At 48.4% G+C, this 19,798-nt stretch overlaps 1 protein-coding gene across 3 annotated transcripts in view; it reads left to right on the top strand.

The window, feature by feature from the left end:
• DHRSX (dehydrogenase/reductase X-linked) overlaps positions 1-19,798 on the top strand; it is a 221,320-nt gene that overhangs the window by 197,376 nt on the left and 4,146 nt on the right. Inside the window, exon 8 of one of the 3 annotated variants that reach the window (XR_006593307.1) lies at positions 5,781-5,880. The exons of the other annotated variants lie outside the window; for them this stretch is intronic. The gene's annotated coding sequence lies outside the window, so the exon portion shown is untranslated. The remainder of the gene's footprint in view (positions 1-5,780; positions 5,881-19,798) is intronic. 3 annotated transcript variants of the gene reach the window in all.

Below are 19,798 nucleotides of genomic sequence, written 5' to 3'. Positions count from 1 at the left end.
CCAGGGGGAAAAAAACAAAACAAAGCACGCACTACCAAAATTTAGAAAAACAGCGCAAATGTCAGGAAATCAGTTTCCGTGACGAAATTTGGAATGACCCGCCTCTGCATAAAAAATGCTCGAGCACAGAGAATTAATTCTCAAGTAGGTTCTCTGAAGCCTTCTAGGGTCCCTTGAGCTATTGATATGATTCAGAGCTTGGGGCAGGGAGAAATCCATCCACAGAATTTGTGAGCGCCTCAGAAGAATCATTAAAAATTCTATTTAGAAACCGCAGCAAAAGACTTTCAATTTGCAGGAACATTCCAATAGCGTCGGTCACTACATCACAAAAATAATGCACGTGACGACGTGAGGTTCATTTTAGGAATTTCAGGTGCACGCTGTGGGTCACACCTGCTGTTTCGGTTCCGGGGTGTTTTTGTTTTTGTTTTTGTTTCGTTTTTTGTTTGTTGGTGTTGTTTTTTATCTATTTATTTCTTGGTAGGTTTGGTTGTCATTATGACTGACAGAAGAGGAATTCAAATGCGATGTATTTTCTGTGCGCGATCAAGAGAAAATTGGGTATTCTGTGACTCATGCTACCAACCCCATACTTTTCACAGCGAACGTGCCTAATTATGGGTTGCGATATCTCTTCGGGTTAATTTATGCACGCCTATTTCTTGTTTCCAAGAAGCAAAAAATAAGGCAAGACACCGGGGCTGCGGAAAACCGGTAATTGTAGCTGTCAGTGTTGCTGGTGCCATATCCGCGTTCACACAAATTTAGAGACTGAAGACAAGGTATTTGGGTCCGACCTCTTTTCTGCACCCCAGTGACTGACACGTGCAAGGGGTGGGTGGTCCAGAACAGAGTGCCCCCCCCGGATGTGCAGTTTCAAAGCTGCTATAAAAGTCACGTCTCCCGGAAAAACTAACCCTTTCCCCTTATCTGTGTTTGTCACTTGGAACGTCGTTTACTGAGTTCATGTTGTAAACTCCATGCTTTGCTTCATTTTGTAATTTTTTTAACGTTTATTTATTTTTAAGAGAGAGACAGAGCGTGAGCCGGGGAGGAGGAGAGACAGAGGGAGACACAGAATCAGAAGCAGGCTCCAGGGTCTGAGCCATCAGCACAGAGCCTGATGCAGGGCTCAAACTCATGAACTGTGAGATCATGACCTGAGCTGAAGTCAGATGGTTAACCAACTGAGCCCCCCCAGGCACCCCATCCTTGCCTTTACTTTAGTGGCTGTTGCCTATGTGGTGGTTTTTCCCCGAGAAGGATTGAAGCATTGAATTTGTTCGGAGGGGATGTCTCGGGTCTCAGCAAACATCCACTTCCTCTGTCTCCCACAGTCAGATCTGAAGTCAAGAGCTCACTCTCCCAGGACAGAATGATTCATCCTTTCCTTTCTTCCCCACATCCTTGAGTCAAGCTGGAAATGTCAGCCTCGGGTCGTGACACGTCTCCGGTGAAGGCAACGGAAGGGAAGGCATTTTCCACTTGGCTTGTTTCTGATGGAAATGAACCAACCGTGAAGATAGGGGGTGGGGAGAGCAGGGAGAAGTCCCTGGGTGATGCCTGGTAAACCTTTCGCTTCCGAATTCCCTTTGGGAGGAACAGACATCCACGGTGACGATTCAGGATCAAATAAATGTTCTCCCCAACAGAGACAAACACACAACCTCAGTTTTGAGCTCATGCTATTCTGTCTTCCAGCACAAGCATATTCTTGAGGTACCTGGGGGGCTCAGTCGGTTAAGCATCTGACTTCGGCTCAGGTCATGATCTCACAGTTTGTGACCTCAACCCCTGCATCAGGCTCTGCATTGACAGCTCGCAGCCTGGAGCCTGCTTTGGATTCCGTGTCTCCCTCTCTCTCTGCCCCTCCCCTGCTCGTGGTCTGTCTCTCTCAAAAATTAATAAACACTAAAAAAATGTTTTTCAAAGTACAAGTGTATTCTCAGTCCTCTGAGTCTTGGGTGGAAAATATCCGGAACTCCTATGTGATTCATCTTGACATAGGATTTTGCTCCTGATACTACGTTATGCCTTAGGATATGTCCCAAATCACTAGACGCGCAATGGCCAGGAGAAAGTCACTGATGTCAGTCTCCATTTCTAATTATTTTTGGGCTCCACTGTCAAAAAAAAAATCAAATCACGGGCACGCCTGAGTGACTCAGTCAGTTTAAACATCTGACTCTTGGTTTCGGCTCAGGTCACGATCTCATGATTTCGTGAGTTTGAACCCCGCATTGGGCTCTGTGCTGACACAATAGAGCCTGCTTGGGATCCTCTCTCTCCCTCTCTCTCTGCCTGTCTCCCTTGCTCTCTCCCTGTCTCTCAAAATAAATAAATCAATTTTTAAAAAAAGGTAAGCATTGTTTTGAAAAACTCAAATGCTATAAAGCTATTTCTTTCATACTTGTCTAGTGCAGGGAAATGAGACCACATGAATTCACAAGCTGATGAAAACCTTGGAACATGAACACCCAATGTGAACGAAACATCCAAAATGATTTCGATCCCATTGACTGGAAACTGACAAACGAACTGCATGACCCCCTCCTGGCTGTGAGCTTCTTTAACCAGGCATAGAATTTCTATCTTGTCCATCTCTCCTACTATTTGTCACGTGCCAGGGGATAAACACACATTTGGTCAACAATTCACCGAGGCGAGGGTCTTACGAGTCCCACAGAGCAGGTAGGAAACCGAGGCAGGGTTCTGGAGTCAGGCAGCAAAGATCAGCACAGCTGATATCGTATGTATGTATTGTATTGCATATATAAGGAGCGCATCCTGGACAGGTGGAGACAGTCACCTGCCCAAGCCCACTCCCGCCATGGACCCCTCCCAGATCCTCTGGGACTCCGTGTGATCCAGGGGATCCCTCCGATGCTAAGGGCCCTCGAGGGTGCTCTGGCAATATGGCCGGAGCCCGTTGTGAGTGCCCAGTGCCCATGTCAAAGAAGTGGCACCACATATTTAGCATTGTAGTGGGTCAAATGGTGGCCCCAAAACACACAGATCCAGATCCTGGCCCTGAGGAACCTGGGAATGGGTCTCACTGGGGAATATGGCCTTTGGAGATGTGAGTGAGTGAAGGATCTGAAATGAGCTCATCTGGATGAGGGGGACCCTGAATCCAATGACAGGTGTCCTTGTAAGAGACACAAGAGGAGACACAGACACAGCAGAGAAGCCACGTGAAGGTGGAGTCAGAGATGGGAGGGATGCGACCAAAAGTCCAGAGATGCCTGGAGCCCGAGAAGCTGGAAGAGGCAGGAAGGACCCTCCCCTGGAGGCTCTGGAGGGACCACAGGCCTGCCTGGATATTACCAGCCCTGCCTGGGTCTTATTGACCCTGCCTGGATCTCAGCGGTCCTGCCCTGCCTGGATCTCAGTGATCCTGCCCTGCCTGGATCTCAGTGGCCCTGCCCCTCCTGGATCTCAATGGTCCTGCCCTGCCTGGATCTCAATGGTCCTGCCCCTCCTGGATCTCAGTGGTCCTGCCTTGCCTGGATCTCAGCAGCCCTGCCTGGAACTTAGCGGTCCTGCCCCTCCTGGATCTCAGCAATCCTGCCCCGCCTGGATCTCAGTAGTCCTGCCCCTCCTGGATCTGAGGGGCCCTGCCCTGCCCTGCCCTGCCTGGATCTCAGTGATCCTGCCCTGCCTGGATCTCAGTGGCCCTGCCCTGCCTGGATCTGTGTTCGTATCCCACCTGGATATCAGGGGTCCTGCCCCTCCTGGATCCCAGTGGCCCTGCCCCTCTTGGATCTCAGGGGTCCTGCCCTTCCTGGATCTCACTGGCCCTGCCCTGCCTGAAAGTGCAGCACATGTAATTAGGGAGCACCCATTAGATCCTGTGGAAGCTGATGCTTTGGGGGAGGAAGGACTTTTTGGAGGGGAAAAGAGAAAGCACATATATGAACCCCCCCACCCTGCACTCCTTTGAAATAACAGCAAACACACTCATTCTAAACCTAAAGGCAAAGAAGAAGTAGACGTAATAGCAAAACATTTATGGATAATAGGGAAATAAGCTTAAATTCTCCTGAGAGGGAGCAAATCCTGTCCGCATATCCCCCTCTGGTGGCCAGGAGGACTCACTGCGGGCTTTGGGCTGTGGCGCCAAAGCTGGAAAATGTGGAAAATTCATAAACAGGACACCCGCCATTGGATTTAGGGCCACCCTGATCCAGGATGAGCTCATCTCAGATCCTTCACTTATTCCCATCTGCAAAGGCCATGTTCCCAAGTAAGACCCCATTCTCAGGTTCCACAGGGTCAGAATGTGGATGTGTGTTTTTCCGGGGGGCCACCATTGGACCTGACCCGTGAGAGTGGGGGAGGCTCCGGAGACCATTTGTAGACCCTCTGACTTCCGGCCAGGAATGGCACGCTCCGGTCGCGAATGCCTGGCCCTTGACTACTGTACGAATCCCAGGAAGCTATGTCCCTGCACAGCCACCCCTTCTCTGCACGGTCCCCACACTGACCCGCACCCTTTGTGTCTGTCCGCTCTCCCAGGTACAACACACAGTGAGTGACGACCCACATCCGTGAAATGCATTGTCCCTCCCTTTCATAAAAAGCAGACTTTTATTTTTTAAAAAGAGTTCTACTCAATGCTAAACCCGCCAGTTCCCCTAATCTGCATACGTGGTAAATCCCAATCTGAGAGTGATGGGTCCTGGCTCGTTAAAAGGTCAGTTACAACGTGACGTGCTCATAGGTAAACGTGCCAGTGGATAGGGGTCTCCCGAGGCCACTGTTTCCGTGCACAATAATGGAAATTCAGCCATCAGGCGAAAGTCGGGACTTGACTTCTGGTCTACCTGGGACACTCAGATAACATTTTTCATTCTTATTTTTTTTAAGTTCTTAATTAAATTTCAGTTAGCTAGCATATACTGTAACATCAGTTTCGGGTGTACAATGTAGTGATTCAACACTCACCCACCCACCCTGCGCTGATCACAAGTGCCCTCCTTAATCCCCATCACCTATTTTACCCCTCCCCCCATCCACCTCCCTCTGGTAACCATCAGTTTGTTCTCTGTAGTTAAGAGTCTGTTTCTTGATTTCCTCTGTCTCTTTTTTTTCTGTTCATCTCTTTCATTTCTTAAATTCCACATATGACTCACTGATCTATTTCTCTTAGCATAATAGACTCTAGCTCCATCCACATAGGTGCAAATGGCAAGATTTCATTCTTTTTCATGGCCGACTAATACTCCATTGTATATATATACCACATCATCTTTATCCATTCATCCATCGATGGACATTTGGGCTCTTTCCATACTTGGGCTATTGTCGATAGTGCTGCTATAAACATGGAGGTGCCTGTGTCCCTTCGAAACAGCACACCTGCATCCCGTGGATAAATGCCTAGTAGTGCAATTGCTGGGTCGTAAGGTAGTTCTATTTTTAGTTTTTTGGAGGAACCTCCATACTGTTTTCCAGAGAGGCTGCACCAGCTTGCATTGCCACCAACAATGCAAACGAGATCCTCCCTCTCCACATCCTCGCCAACATCTGTTGTTGCCTGAGTTGTTAACGTGAGCCATTCTGACAGGTGTGAGGTGGTATCTCATTGTCTTATTTGTATTTCCCTGATGACCAGTATTTTTTTCCCTTTAACTCAGCTGATATGTCAGTAGTTATTCTGAAAGGTCTTGGAGATGTGTTTGTTCATGTGTTGTGTTTTATTACCAGCATTCTTGATGCCTGGGCTTAACCTTCATTGTTGGGAAACTTCCATGATAATAGTCAATATTCCTCAGGTGCGTTCTCAGCTACTGAGGACCTGACATGCTGGGGACCAGGAAGCGGAAAGAGGAAAAAGGTCCAGATTGTCACCCGGGAAGGTCTGGAAACACGAAGGTGAGCTTTGCCTAGATTTTCTTTTCTCAAGTGCAGGGTATTCAATTTAGGGGCCCCAAACCTGTAAACAATGTGGAGCTGGCAAGACCACACCACGGTTAATAGTCCTGCCGGTTTGAATAATGACTCCAGACTTGCGTTGTGATTCCTAGCAGATGTTCAGAGGCCACTAAGCGAGCTGGCTGAAAACCACAATAAATCCTTGTGAGCTACAGGGCAGAGAGACACCGGGTGTTTCCACGACAGGAGGGACTCTTTATGCACCAGAAAACAAGAAGCCAGATGGGGTTGACCGGTCACGGGCCCTATGTTGTCCATCCAGCATAAGCTTCCTCTGGCCTTCGTTGCCTCAAGCATCCGATGCGGATCTGTATCTCCTCCCATGGACTGACTTGTCCATGCCTTTCCTCCACTCGCCACCTGTCCACATTCTTCACATGCATCCTGCCCTGCCCTGGGGTGTCTCTCTTTCCAAAACGATGTTGAAGGCTTAACCCCCAGGTCCTGTGAATGGGGCCCTATTTAGAGACAGGGTGTTTGCCTACAATGGCGTCAAGATGAGATCACTGGGGAGGGCCCAAGTCCAATGTGACTGGTGTCCTTATAAGAAGAGAAGAGACAGAGTTAAAGACCCACAGAGAGGAGACATCCGTGTGAACGCATGGACGTGCTGTGGACGTGCAAACACAGATAAGGTGTTGTGTCCCCAACCGAGGGCCACCAACAATGGCTGCCCAACACACGCGTGTAGCACGCTCCCTCCGAGCCTCCGAGGGGAATCGTGTCGTCATCTGTGCTCCCACGACATTCAGACCCTATTTCTCTGGAGCTAAATCACTTGTAGGACCAAGGAAGCCAAACCTCACGGTGGTGGTGCTCACTCCTCAACCCCAGAGAAGCGTTAGCTCTCCGTCACTGGGGCGGATGGCTGCGTCACCCAAATGCACTCTTCCTTAGTGATACACGTGGTCAGGTTCCATCGTTTCTAGAATCATGTTGCCATCACGGAAACAGAAAGAACGCATCGTCTTTTTCACCCCCTGGGGGTGTGGGCGATCCTCCCTTTAAAGCACGGTCTGTGCCTTCCACGGTTACCAATTCTTGTCTACTTCTTTCTTTCTACCTAGGTGTGAAATTTGCATCAGGTGCAAAAATTGAAGCCTGTATCTATCACGCATCCCTCCGCAACCCTCCCCCTCCTCCCCTTGGAGATCAGTACTGCCTTGTCCTCCGTGTGCACTTACTTATTCTAGGTATTGTGTAGACATAGGACCATACCATGCACGGTCTTCTGTGTGTCCTGTCTCTCCCTTAATGCCACGTTGAAATGCTTCCAAGGTCTGCCACGTTGTAGCCTGTGCCACAGTGGCATTCCTTTTCCTGCGTGAGTAACATTCCACTGTAGGGATGGACCACGTTCTGCTTCTGTGCTCATCCTTCCGAGAACATTTGGGTTGATTCCGCCTTTTGGCTACTGTGAATCATCCGGCTGCGACCAGGGGTGTGCTGGTTTTATTTCAATACCTGTTTCTCAGTTGGGGTGGGGGATGGGGCGTATCCTTAGCAGTGGAAAGGGTGAGTCATAGGGGGACCTTATGTTGTGAACGTTTTAGGCACTGGTACGCTCTTTCTTGATCACCGCCTGACATTCTGGACCCCAGCCCCTGGGTCCGATCCTATTGCCATCACCCCCCAAGCCCTATGTGCCCATGTTAAGCTCGCAACCCGCTGCGTACGAAACCAACTGACCCTTTTGTGTCTTCCCCTGGCCACGGCAGACACATCTCATGCCTCCAAGTAGGGACCTGCACGTCTCCCTCGTGTGCATCACTAATTTCTTCTCATGAATGACAGACTCCACACCCAGGTCAACACAGGTGAGGCTACCACCACCTCACTCACTCCCCTGTCATCTCTGCCACCAACACCTTGGATCATTCCAGTACTGCCCAAGGTGGTTCCTGTGTCCTCTGTCCTCCATGCCTGCAGAAGAGAAGCCATTCAGGGCATTTTTCTGAAAACACGTTCAAGATGCGTGTTTCCATGTTGGCTTCCCCAACGAGTTGGCTGATATGATCTTTTTCTTAATGTTTATTTATTTTTGAGATGGAGGGAGGGGAAGAGAGAGAGGGAGACACAGTATCCGAAGCAGCTCCAGGCTCTGAGCTGTCAGCACAGAGCCTGATGCGGGGCTCAAACTCATGAACCACGAGATCAAGACTTGAGCTGAAGTCGGATGCCCAACCGACTGAGCCCCCCAGGCATCCCTATTTAATTTTAATATAATTTAATTTAATTTAATTTAATTTAATTTAACTTCATTTAATTTTATTTTACTTCATTTTGTTATTTTTTTATTTTATTTATTTTGTTCTACAGTCTTTTTAAAAAATTTTTTTCTTTACATTTATTTATTTTTGAGACAGAGAGAGAGAGACAGAGTGTGAGCAGGGGAGGGGCAGAGAGAGAGGGAGACACAGAATCCGAAGCAGCTCCAGGCTCTGAGCTGTCAGCACAGAGCCCAATGCAGGGCTCGAACTCATGAACCACGAGATCATGACTTGAGCTGAAGTCAGATGCCCAACCGACTGAGCCCCCCAGGCATCCGTATTTAATTTTAATTTAATTTAATTTTATTTTATTTTGTTTTATTTTACTTCATTTAATTTTATTTTACTTCATTTTGTTATTTTTTTATTTTATTTATTTTGTTCTACAGTCTTTTAAAAAAATTTTTTTTCTTTACATTTATTTATTTTTGAGACAGAGAGAGAGAGACAGAGTGTGAGCAGGGGAGGGGCAGAGAGAGAGGGAGACACAGAATCCGAAGCAGCTCCAGGCTCTGAGCTGTCAGCACAGAGCCCAATGCAGGGCTCGAACTCATGAACCACGAGATCATGACTTGAGCTGAAGTCGGATGCCCAACCGACTGAGCCCCCCAGGCATCCGTATTTAATTTTAATTTAATTTAATTTTATTTTATTTTGTTTTATTTTACTTCATTTAATTTTATTTTACTTCATTTTGTTATTTTTTTATTTTATTTATTTTGTTCTACAGTCTTTTAAAAAAATTTTTTTTCTTTACATTTATTTATTTTTGAGACAGAGAGAGAGAGACAGAGTGTGAGCAGGGGAGGGGCAGAGAGAGAGGGAGACACAGAATCCGAAGCAGCTCCAGGCTCTGAGCTGTCAGCACAGAGCCCAATGCAGGGCTCGAACTCATGAACCACGAGATCATGACTTGAGCTGAAGTCGGATGCCCAACCGACTGAGCCCCCCAGGCATCCCTATTTAATTTTAATTTAATTTAATTTAATTTAATTTTACTTCATTTTGTTATTTTTTTATTTTATTTATTTTGTTCTACAGTCTTTTTAAAAAAATTTTTTTCTTTACATTTATTTATTTTTGAGACAGAGAGAGAGAAACAGAGTGTGAGCAGGGGAGGGGCAGAGGGAGAGGGAGACACAGAATCTGAAGCAGCTCCAGGCTCTGAGCTGTCAGCACAGAGCCCGATGCGGGGCTCGAACTCATGAACCACGAGATCAAGACTTGAGTTGAAGTCGGATGCCCAACCGACTGAGCCCCCAGGCGCCCCTGATATGATCATCTTTATTCATGCACCTGCCTCTGGACCCTAGAACAACATGTAGTATAGGATGGGCCTTCAATACACATTTATGAGCAGGTGTAGGTATGTATATACGTCAAAGGCAAAGCATTCTGGGTAGATGCACTCTTCCTGCTTTGGGTGAGTTCACACACCAACACATAATTCCATTTCATACCAGCTCCCCAGCCAGTCAGCTCCTGATTTACTCCCGGCTTCCACGTGAACGTTCAAACTGGTGTGTACACGTTTTCTCTTTTCTCTAGTTAGGACGCATATTTCCGGTCCATATTTCCATCCTGACTTTTTTTTTTTTTTTTTTTTTTTTGACCCTGGTGCTGTGTTATTCCGCGTTGGTGACTGAAAATTTTGAGGCTCATTTTCCTCCCAGAATTTGGAAAACCACTTTTATTTAAACTCTTGTTCCATCTATCCATATTCACTCATTCATTCATTCATTCATTCATTCAGCAAAGTCAAGTTTTACATAGGGATCTTGGATAAGGATAGAACTGCTTTCTTTGTGAAATGTAGCTCTTTTTGCTGTGAATTCTTGCTTTGTCTCATTTGTACGAAGATATATTCCTGTTCTTTTCGTCCTTTCTGTTCCCCCAAAGCCCTCCATTGTTTGATGGGAGACAGGGCAGATTATTTGCCCCCAAACACCCACGCGGTGCTTAGGATCTAATGGAGACCATTGAGGTCAGAAAACATGACAGCCGGATGCAGGAAGAGGGCAGAGCGGACACAGCTAGGCTGTAATTGTCATGCCACAGGCATTTGTTGTGGTCCCTGCTGCCCTGGTTGTATCCCCAGCCCTCCCCACTCCCACCGCGGTCCTCACCTCCCCCCGTGATAATGACCCACTTGCAGTAGACTCCCACCGTCCTCCCTGGCACATACACAGCCTTATCGGAAGCCACCCCTTACCCTCCTGTCTCAGCAAGACACTGTTTGTCATTTGCCAGGGGACGAGATGTGGCACCACATCAGATTCTGAATTCTGATTTGGGTCCTGGGATTGTCGCTGAGGCCGCTGTGCGTGTGCTGGGGACCAGCTGCATGGCTTTGTGTGTGGCTCGCGTCACGGCTGTGTTCTCTCCACCAGGAGGCCAGCAGACATGGTGGCTGTGTCCACACTTTCGACCTGCTTCTCCAGAAACTAGCATCTGGACTATAAATCCGTGCATTTTCATATCTTTCTTCACCGTGCCATTTGCATTTTGCAGGGAAGCAACAGGCAGTGGGGCCAGAGAGTTGAAAGATAATACAGGATGAGACAGGCTTCCAGAAAGATTTGCTGGAGATCGGCACTTGTGCTCGATTATTACTTGTGCTTGGACCTCACTCCAGTGGGATCTCAAGGGCTTCTAAGCTCTGGAACGTCCACTGAAACCCCCAATCTATACGTACACACAACGGAACATTACTCAGTCCTGAAAATGAAGGAAACCCATTTTCATCAACAGGGAAGGACCTGGAGGGCCATATGCTAATGAGATAGGTCAGCCAGATCATGACCTGAGCTGAGGTTGGATGCTTAACCGACTGAGCCACCCAGGCGCCCCACACGTGGAATCTTAAGTCACAGGTTCCACTGTGGACATACATTTTTAGCTCATTTGGGTCAATACCAAGGAATGGGATCCCTCCACCTTGTTGTAAAGGTGTGAGCTTTCACAGACTAAGTCCATTGCCTCACACAGATGCAGAATCACTCAAGGCCGGCTGGTGGCATATTCATCCGTAATGGTGGTCATTGGCTGGGTCTTGATAGATAAAAACATCCCCCCTAAAGAACAGAGGCAGATCGGTGGCTCAGTCAGTTGTGCTTCTGACTCTTGATTTCAGCTCAGGTCATGATCCCAGGGTCATGAGGTCGAGCCCCCATCGAGCTCCATCTTGAGCTGGGATCCTGGTTAAGATTCTCTCTCTGTCTCCCTCTACTGCTCACGCTCTCTCTATAAAATAAAAAATAATAATAATAATAAAATGTTCAAAGTTAAAAAAAAAAAGTTATCCCTCTAAAGTACTGAGCTGGCTGGAAACCAAGGAATAATCTGAAGGTGAAACCAAGAATGGTTATAACAGACCAGTCTCTGGACGTTTCCCTGAGGGTGTTGGAGAACCAGCAAAGGTGAGCGTCTGTTTTCCTTAATCTCGGTGCAAATGTGAGCAGCTCATAAGAAACCCTCCCCAAAATACACCTGGGACCCCCAAGGGCCAAACCCTCACTTTAAATTTTTTAAATGTTTATTTATATTTGAGAAAGAGAGAGACAGAGACAGAGACAATAGAGCATGAGCAGGGGAGGGGCAGAAAGAGGGAGACACAGAATCCGAAGCGGGCTCCAGGCTCCGAACTGTCAGCACAGAGCCCGACACGAGGCTCGAACTCACGAAATGGGAGATCGTGACCTGAGCTGAAGGAGTCTTAAGCAACTGACCCACCCAGGTGCCCCCAAACCCTCACTTTAAAAGGGAACAAGAAACATCACTCCTGTCTACACCACACTGGCTTTGTCAGCCACACCAAGAAGGAAGTCAACCAGCTCGTCTGAAAAAGAAACAAGTACACAGTAAACCAGTCACTGCAGAAGAAGCAGATACCACACTCAACTAAGAAAAAAGCAAAGCAAAACAAAACCCAGGCAACATAAAAAAAAAAAAAAACAAAAAACCTGCAGTCATTCAGATAAAGCCGTTCTGGACCCAGACTTCAAAACCACAAAGTCTTAGTGTTTCAATCACTTAATTAATTAAATTCAAGCTTACTGTAAAATGCTGGGGATGAGAAAGTACAGAGGACGAGCAGGCAGTAGGACCAAAAAAGAAAAAAGGAAAAAGAAAAAAAAGTGAAAAAAAGTGTGTTATTTTTACATAACCTTAATCGTTAGAGAAACTGGCTGAGAGGGTCCATGGGACTTCTCAGTTTGATCTTTCCAACTTCCTGAGAATTTGCAATTACTTCAAAATTACAAATTTAAAAAAAGGGGGGGGGCAGAAATAAGAAATTCAATAATTAACTTTAAGTTTTTTTTTAAGTAGGGTCCACGCCCAGCACAGAGCCCAACACGGGGCTCAAACTCACAACTGTGAGTTCAACACCTGAGCTGAGCTGAAGAGTTGGAGTCTCACCCAACTGAGCTGCCCAGGAACCCTAATATTACACATTTTTAAAGACCTTTAAAAACAACACACCTCCCCCAATGAAAGGGGCCAGGGTTTCTTGGAGACAAGGCTGATGGTCGAGGACCAGAGCAGGAAACCCACAAATCTATAGCCACGTGAACCACACAATAAATCACAGCAGACTGCATAGTAACCCAAAGAACTAGGTAAATATCCACAAAGCCATACAGACATAATTACATGATTAAATAGACACATGGTGGAGAAGACACACATCTTTTTTTTTAACAACTTCAATTAATATATGTAAAAGGAATGTGCAAAATAGAAAAACAACACAGTGAAAAAAAAAATAGTGCAGCCAAGACCCACAAATGAATGCCAAAATCAGACAGTGGAAGGTTTTTTTAATGTTTATTTATTTATTTTTGAGAAAGAGAGACACAGAGCGTGAGCAGGGGAGGGGAAGAGAGAGAGGGAGACACAGAATCCTGAAGCAGGCTCCACGCTCCGAGCTGTCAGCACAGAGCCTGACACGGGGCTTGAACTCACAAACTGCGAGATTATGACCTGGGCTGAAGTCAGACACTTAACTGACTGAGCCATTCAGACGACCCAACGTTTGTTTGTTTGTTGAAGTCGGACGCTTAACCGACTGAGCCATCCAGGCGACCCAACGTTTGCTTGTTTATTGAAGTCGGATGCTTAACCAACTGAGCCATCCAGGCGACCCAACGTTTGCTTGTTTATTGAAGTTGGATGCTTAACCAACTGAGCCATCCAGGCGACCCAACGTTTGCTTGTTTATTGAAGTCGGATGCTTAACCGACCGAGCCATCCAGGCGACCCAACATTTGTTTATTTATTGAAGTTGGACGCTTAAGTGACTGAGCCATCCAGGCGAACCAACGTTTGTTTGTTTATTGAAGTCGGACGCTTAACCGACTGAGCCGTCCAGGGGAACCAACGTTTGTTTGTTTATTGAAGTCGGACGCTTAACCTACTGAGCCGTCCAGGTGATCCATTGTTTGTTTGTTTATTGAAGTCGGACGCTTAACCGACTGAGCCATCCAGGCGACCCCATGTTTGTTTGTTTATTGAAGTCGGACGCTTAAGCGACTGAGCCATCCAGGCGAGACCCAACATTTGTTTGTTTATTGAAGTCGGATGGTTAACCGACTGAGCCATCCAGGGGAACCAACGTTTGTTTGTTTATTGAAGTCAGACGCTTAAGCGACTGAGCCATCCAGGCGACCCAATGTTTATTTATTTATATTTTAAAGAGAGACAGAGACAGAGAGTGAGCAGAGGAGGGGCAGAGAGAGAGAGGGAGACCCAGAATCCGAAGCAGGTCCCAGGCTCTGAGCTGTCAGCACAGAGCCCCCCTCTGTGTCTGTACTCAACATCCACATCTCCTTTAGGAACATTTTCCTCTTGGGGATGGGGCGTGGCTGTGTCTCCACCCAGGAGCCTCCCTGGGTGTCATTCATCCGGCCACAGGGCTGTTGTTTCCTAGATGTGAAATTCTGCAGGGACCAAGGCGTGCCACTCACATGATCCGCGGCCTGCGGCTTGGTGTGCGAGGTCGCAGTGTGGAGCGGGCCAAGGGGCCCCAGGGAGTGGCTTTGGAGGGAAAGCTGAGTCACCACGGGGGCCGCCTTGGGGCTTCTCACGTGCAGCGCCTCCCGTCCAGGCTGGCTGCTGCCTCAGAATGGTTCTGCACACAGCCCTGCGGGCCCCCAGGGCTGTGTCAGACACAGCCCGTTTTCCACCTCCCATCCATCTGCACAGGTGAGGGGCAGGGGGTCTGGGCGGTGATGAATGAGCTCGAACGTGCACCTGTGCCTTCCGGGGCCTGGCTCCAGGACACCCTTTCACCCCTGTCTCTGCAGCCCGGCCTGCTTTCCAGGGAGACCCCCCCCCTGCCCCCACCCCACACAGACCTGAGCTCTCAGGACTTACTCCTCAGTGCTCAGCCACCCTCCCCGCCCCCCACCTCCAGCCTTGGTCACACCTGTTTCCTCTTCAGACCTCAGGTCCCTCCGCCCATGAGTCCAGCCCAGGGCAGCTCCCCATTCATACCCTTGGTGGCACTCACAGAATTCAGGAATTACTCTTCTGGATAGTGAACACAGGTTTTTCTGGTAGACTTTCAGACTTAACAGAGAAACTGAGCAGACAGTAGAGATAGTTTCCAAATACTCTGCCAACAGTGTCTTCCATGGGGACAAGCAGGTGCACTGGTGACCTGGGCACAAGGGTGACCCAGGGATGGGCAGGTGTGCTGGCTGACATCACAGATACACCAGGATCTTCGCTCCAGACCTCTCTCCTTCCACAAGCAGATTGTGGAGAGGGGAGACCTAGGAACTTAGAAAATCATTTGGTGCCCTTGTCACAAGTGATAAGCCGATATTAATACATTACGAGGTGCCTGGGGGGTCACTCGGGTAAGCATCCGACTTCGGCTCAGATCGTGATCTCACAGTTTGTGGGTTCAAGCCCCGTGTTGGGCTCTGTGCTGACAGCTCGGAACCTGGAGCCTGCTTCGGATTCTGTGTCTCCCTCTCTCTCTGACCCTCCTCCCCGCACCTCAAGAATAACTAAACATTAAAAAAGTTTAAATAAAAGTAAAAAAATAAAATCAAGTATTTGTTTAAAATCCTGCTGGCTGTGCCTGTCCCTCCCCCCAGGTCCCCTACCCTCAACCCCGGGCAACCTTGGGCGCCTGTCCAAGTGTTTGTAACTGTGCACGTTTGATCGATTTGTCTGCCATTAGCAGGGACGCACGGGAGCTCACGGTTTACACGTCTGCATCCGGCCTCCTGACATGGGGATCCCACCCCTCTCGTCTCTACTTGTCACGCCCGAAGTACCACTTAAATGCTGACTCTTTAGCAATCCACATGGGAGGGATGAAGGAAATTATCTGGGCAAACAGTTTTAGAAGCTGAATTAATGAGAGAGAAGTGGTTGTCTTTCAAGATTTTTTTTTAAATGTCTATTTTTTTTTTATTTTTTTAAATTTTTTTTTCAACGTTTATTATTTTTGGGACAGAGAGAGACAGAGCATGAACGGGCGAGGGGCAGAGAGAGAGGGAGACACAGAATCGGAAACAGGCTCCAGGCTCCGAGCCATCAGCCCAGAGCCCGACGCGGGGCTCGAACTCCCGGACCGCGAGATCGTGACCTGGCTGAAGTCGGACGCTTAACCGACTGCGCCACCCAGGTGCCCCATATGTCTATTTATTTTTGAGAAACAGAAACCCTGAGCAGGGGAGGGGCAGAGACAAAGGGAGACACAGAATCCGAAGCAGGTTCCAGGCTCTGAGCCATCAGCACAGAGCCCGACGCGGGGCTCGAACCCATGAACTGTGAGATCAGGACCTGAGCCAAAGTCGGACGCTCAGCTCATGATCTCACGGTCCTATGTTCGAGCCCCATGTCTGGCTCTGTGCGGACGTTCTGAGCCTGCCTGGGATTCTGCCTCCCTCTCTTTCGGCCCGTCTGTCTCTCTCGAAAAGAAATAATAACTGAAGATTTTTAAATGTTACATCGAACTAAAAACGTTGCACAGCCAAGGGAATGATCACCGCAGGAGACAGGGAACAGGAGGAAATATTTCAGAAGCCCCTTTCTGATCCTACAGGGCACGTACTCGGGGTCTGCTGACTACGTTAAAGAAAAATACAGGCACTGCCCGAAATCGATTGAGTATTTGCTTTAGGATAAAGCTTCTTCATTCTGGTTTATGGGTAAAAGTCAAGCAGTTTGTCTTAAGGATGCAAACACATTCCCTCCGCGTTGACCATGCTCGTATGAGTGTGTGGTTTCTGGCTCCCCAAGAGAATGAAAGGGACTCTCGGGTTGCTTGATCGGTGAGGTCTCGTGGGTTCTCTGCAGGAACCTTCACATCCCTGCTCCCGATGGCTGAGCCCCACTCTCCTTGTCGGCTACATAATGCTCAGCCCTCTTGAGGCAAAGCTAGCCTCTCCGAGAGGCTCCCCGAGCCTCGAGCATGAGCTTCTCTGTTTCCAAAGTTTGTGGGCTCTCTGTGCTTGTGTTGTCTGTGAACACGTGGGTCTAACAGCAGCGACTGGGCATTGTGTCCGGGTGATTAAATCCACGCACAAAACTCCCGGGTATGACGGAGGCTCCGTTCGGTTTCCCAACATTAACCAAACGAGCCCGGCGTTGCCTGCCAATGTTGAGAACGGGCAACGGGTGCGATATTGTTTGGGAAACAGGAAGCCATTCTTCCAAAAAACTGAGCTCAAAGATGCGCGATTGTGCATTTGAGGCCAGCCTCAAGGTAAGACCAATGATAAGGAGGGAAGTGTATATAAAAAAATAAGTCACTTGATACATTTTCTTATTTTTAAAATTTTTTTAATGTTTATTTTTGAGAGAGAGAGAGCACGAGTGGGGAAGGGGAGAGAGAGAGGGAGAGAGAATCGGAAGCAGGCTCCAGGCTCCGAGCCGTCAGCACAGAGCCCGACGCGGGGCCCGAACCCACAAACCGTGAGATCATGACCTGAGCCAAAGTCAAACGCTCAACCGACTGAGCCTCCCGGGGGCCCCTCAATTTATATACTTTAAAAATACAGGCAAAGGTGGATGAAAGAATCAGTTTGCCACCATTCAAGCTGGCACATTTTATGAAAGATTTGATTTTGACACAACCAGAATTAATTTTGTGAGATCATTCGCAGTTCCTTCCCCGGCGTAGTTTGTAACTCAGTATAAAACCCCACAACATGCCATGCACTGTGCCCTCCTGTGATGACCCTGGGTGCGAGCCCACTGGGGACTGAGTCCATTTACTGAGTGAGATTTACTGTCCTGCCATACGGCTCACGGAAGAAGCCAGTGCAAAAATTGGGTGGGTGTTCTCATTTCGGGTGATCCCATCCTGGCTCCCCAACTGCTCTCCACGAACCCTACCCCAACCTAATGTTACTGCCCCTGGCTCTCAAATTCACTGTAATTTGTTCTGCTTTACAAAGAGCATGAAAATAATTAACCTTCTCAGCAAAATCAGGTGGCAGCCAGAGAGGGCATCCAACACCGTCCTTGTTGGATTTGGGAGAATTTCAGCGTGAACTCACCAGCATTGTTTGCCCACCGCTGGGTCTCATCAGGTGAAGACACCACTTTCAAATCCTCAAAGGGGTCCAAACGCTCATTATTGTCCCCCTGAATGGGTCAGGGGGGCCCAGATTGTATTGGAACCCCGGGATCTTAGTGTGGACGACATTTCCCTGCAAGGCATGCTGGGAAGTGTGGGGAGCACGTGGGGCCACCAGGGGGCACTGGCCGTTGCCCCAAACCCTCAGAACTCAGGTCCCCTGGGCACAGCCAGACAACAAAACCAATGCTGATAAATCACCCATCCTGTCCTCCTCCTGGGAGCCATCCGGAGGTTCCGCGTGAATTTCAGGCCGACAGGTGTACCCTCAGCAGCAGTAGATGTCAAGTGCATGTGAAGACACAGATGAATGTGTCGCTGCAGATCCTTCATCAGTGCAGATTCGAGGCAGGGGGAGAAAAAGTTTCGATGAGGAATAAAATGGGACTCGGCACACCCATCAGGGTGGCTGACATGCAAACCAACCAAGAAAAGAACGGAAAATAACAAGGGATGTAGACAGATGGGCACCTTTGTCCACCGTGGGACGCAACCCGTGTGTTCATCAACAGATGAGCGGATGAGCAAATGTGGTCCAGGCACACAGCGGAATGTGGCTCAGCCCTGAGAAGCATGGACGTCCTGTACCTGCGATCATGCGAAGGGACCCTGGGGACATCGTGGTGAGGGACATAAACCAGACACAGAAGGACGAATCCTGTGTGATCCCACGTCTACGGCGTCCCTACAGGAGTCACATCTATAGACTTGGAAGTATACGCTGCTGGGGACAGGTTTCAGTGTTTCGTGGGGACCTAGCTTCAGTTTCGGGGGATGGAAAGTTCTGGACATGATGTCTTACCTCAGTTACAAGGAATCAGGGAGGTCCTATAAAACTACAAATCCCTTAGTAATGTAGCCCTTTGTCCCTGGGGGTACAATCCCAATCCCTCCCTAGACAAGGCAGCCCTGAGTGGACCCCGTCTGCTGTCCCAGCCCCTTTGAGCCTGGCCACATGGCTGGAGACAAGGGCACGGGGCTATCTGATGCTCAGGCACATACAGTGTGCAAAGCTGGGGTGAGGAGATTCAGGCTTCTGATGTGTCCATCACACAAGGGGACTGATTATCACTCTTTTATCTTGGGAGAATTAAGGATAGTGGCATCATTTGGAAGAGAATGTTCTGGGCAAAGGGGCCAGACCGGGCAGGTGGTCAAGCAAGCAGAAAAATGTCTGAGACAGCCCAGACAGGGTCACAGGAGGGAATGTGCTTTCTTAAGCCCCGCACGTATTTGTGGGGTGTTTTAAAGGATATTTTAAGAACACTTCCTCCTTGAAAACAAGGCTTCTATGTGCCTCTTAAAAAGCAGAGAGATCCAATTTCAGGAAAATGCAATTGGTTTGTGCAATGCTGCCTGCACCTTGAGCCCATCAACGTCCTTTACAGAGCAGGGAGGGGACCCTTCTCAGGAGATGTGGACACCCCGGGAGTTTGGCGAGGCACCTGCCAGACATCAGGTGAGCTCTCTGGAAGGCACACTGCAACCTCGGAGGCACAGACGGGATGGAAAGGAACTATGGTATGCAGGATTCTGAGATGGTCTGCAGATTTCCATCCCCTGGTGCACACACCCTGTATAATCCCCTCCCCTGGAGTATGACCTGGACCTGTGAGCATGGTGGATGTCACTCTTGGGACAATGCTACTAATCAGGTAACTTCGACTGCATCAGAGGGAGATTATCCAGGGTGTGCCTGACGTACTCAGAGGATCCCCTTAGGAGAAGGTGAATTTCACCAACAACAAGAATGAACTGGAAGAGAAATTCAATCTTCAGATGAGAACACAGCCCTGGCCGATTCTTTATTTGCAGTTTATTGAGACCCTAAGAAAAGGACCCAGCTGACTCATTCCTAGAATCCTGACCCACCGCCACTGTGAAATAATACATCTGAATTGTTCTAAGCTGCTAAGTTTGGGAGGACTTTTGTTACACAGAAATAGCTAACTAATACATCAGCTCAGGATTGGCAGAGCTGAGGTGG

Source organism: Felis catus, chromosome X (genome assembly GCF_018350175.1).
Source record: "Felis catus isolate Fca126 chromosome X, F.catus_Fca126_mat1.0, whole genome shotgun sequence".
Lineage (NCBI taxonomy): Eukaryota > Metazoa > Chordata > Mammalia > Carnivora > Felidae > Felis > Felis catus.
Note: the sequence above shows the minus strand (reverse complement) of the source record. Positions and strands in the feature narration are given on the sequence as shown.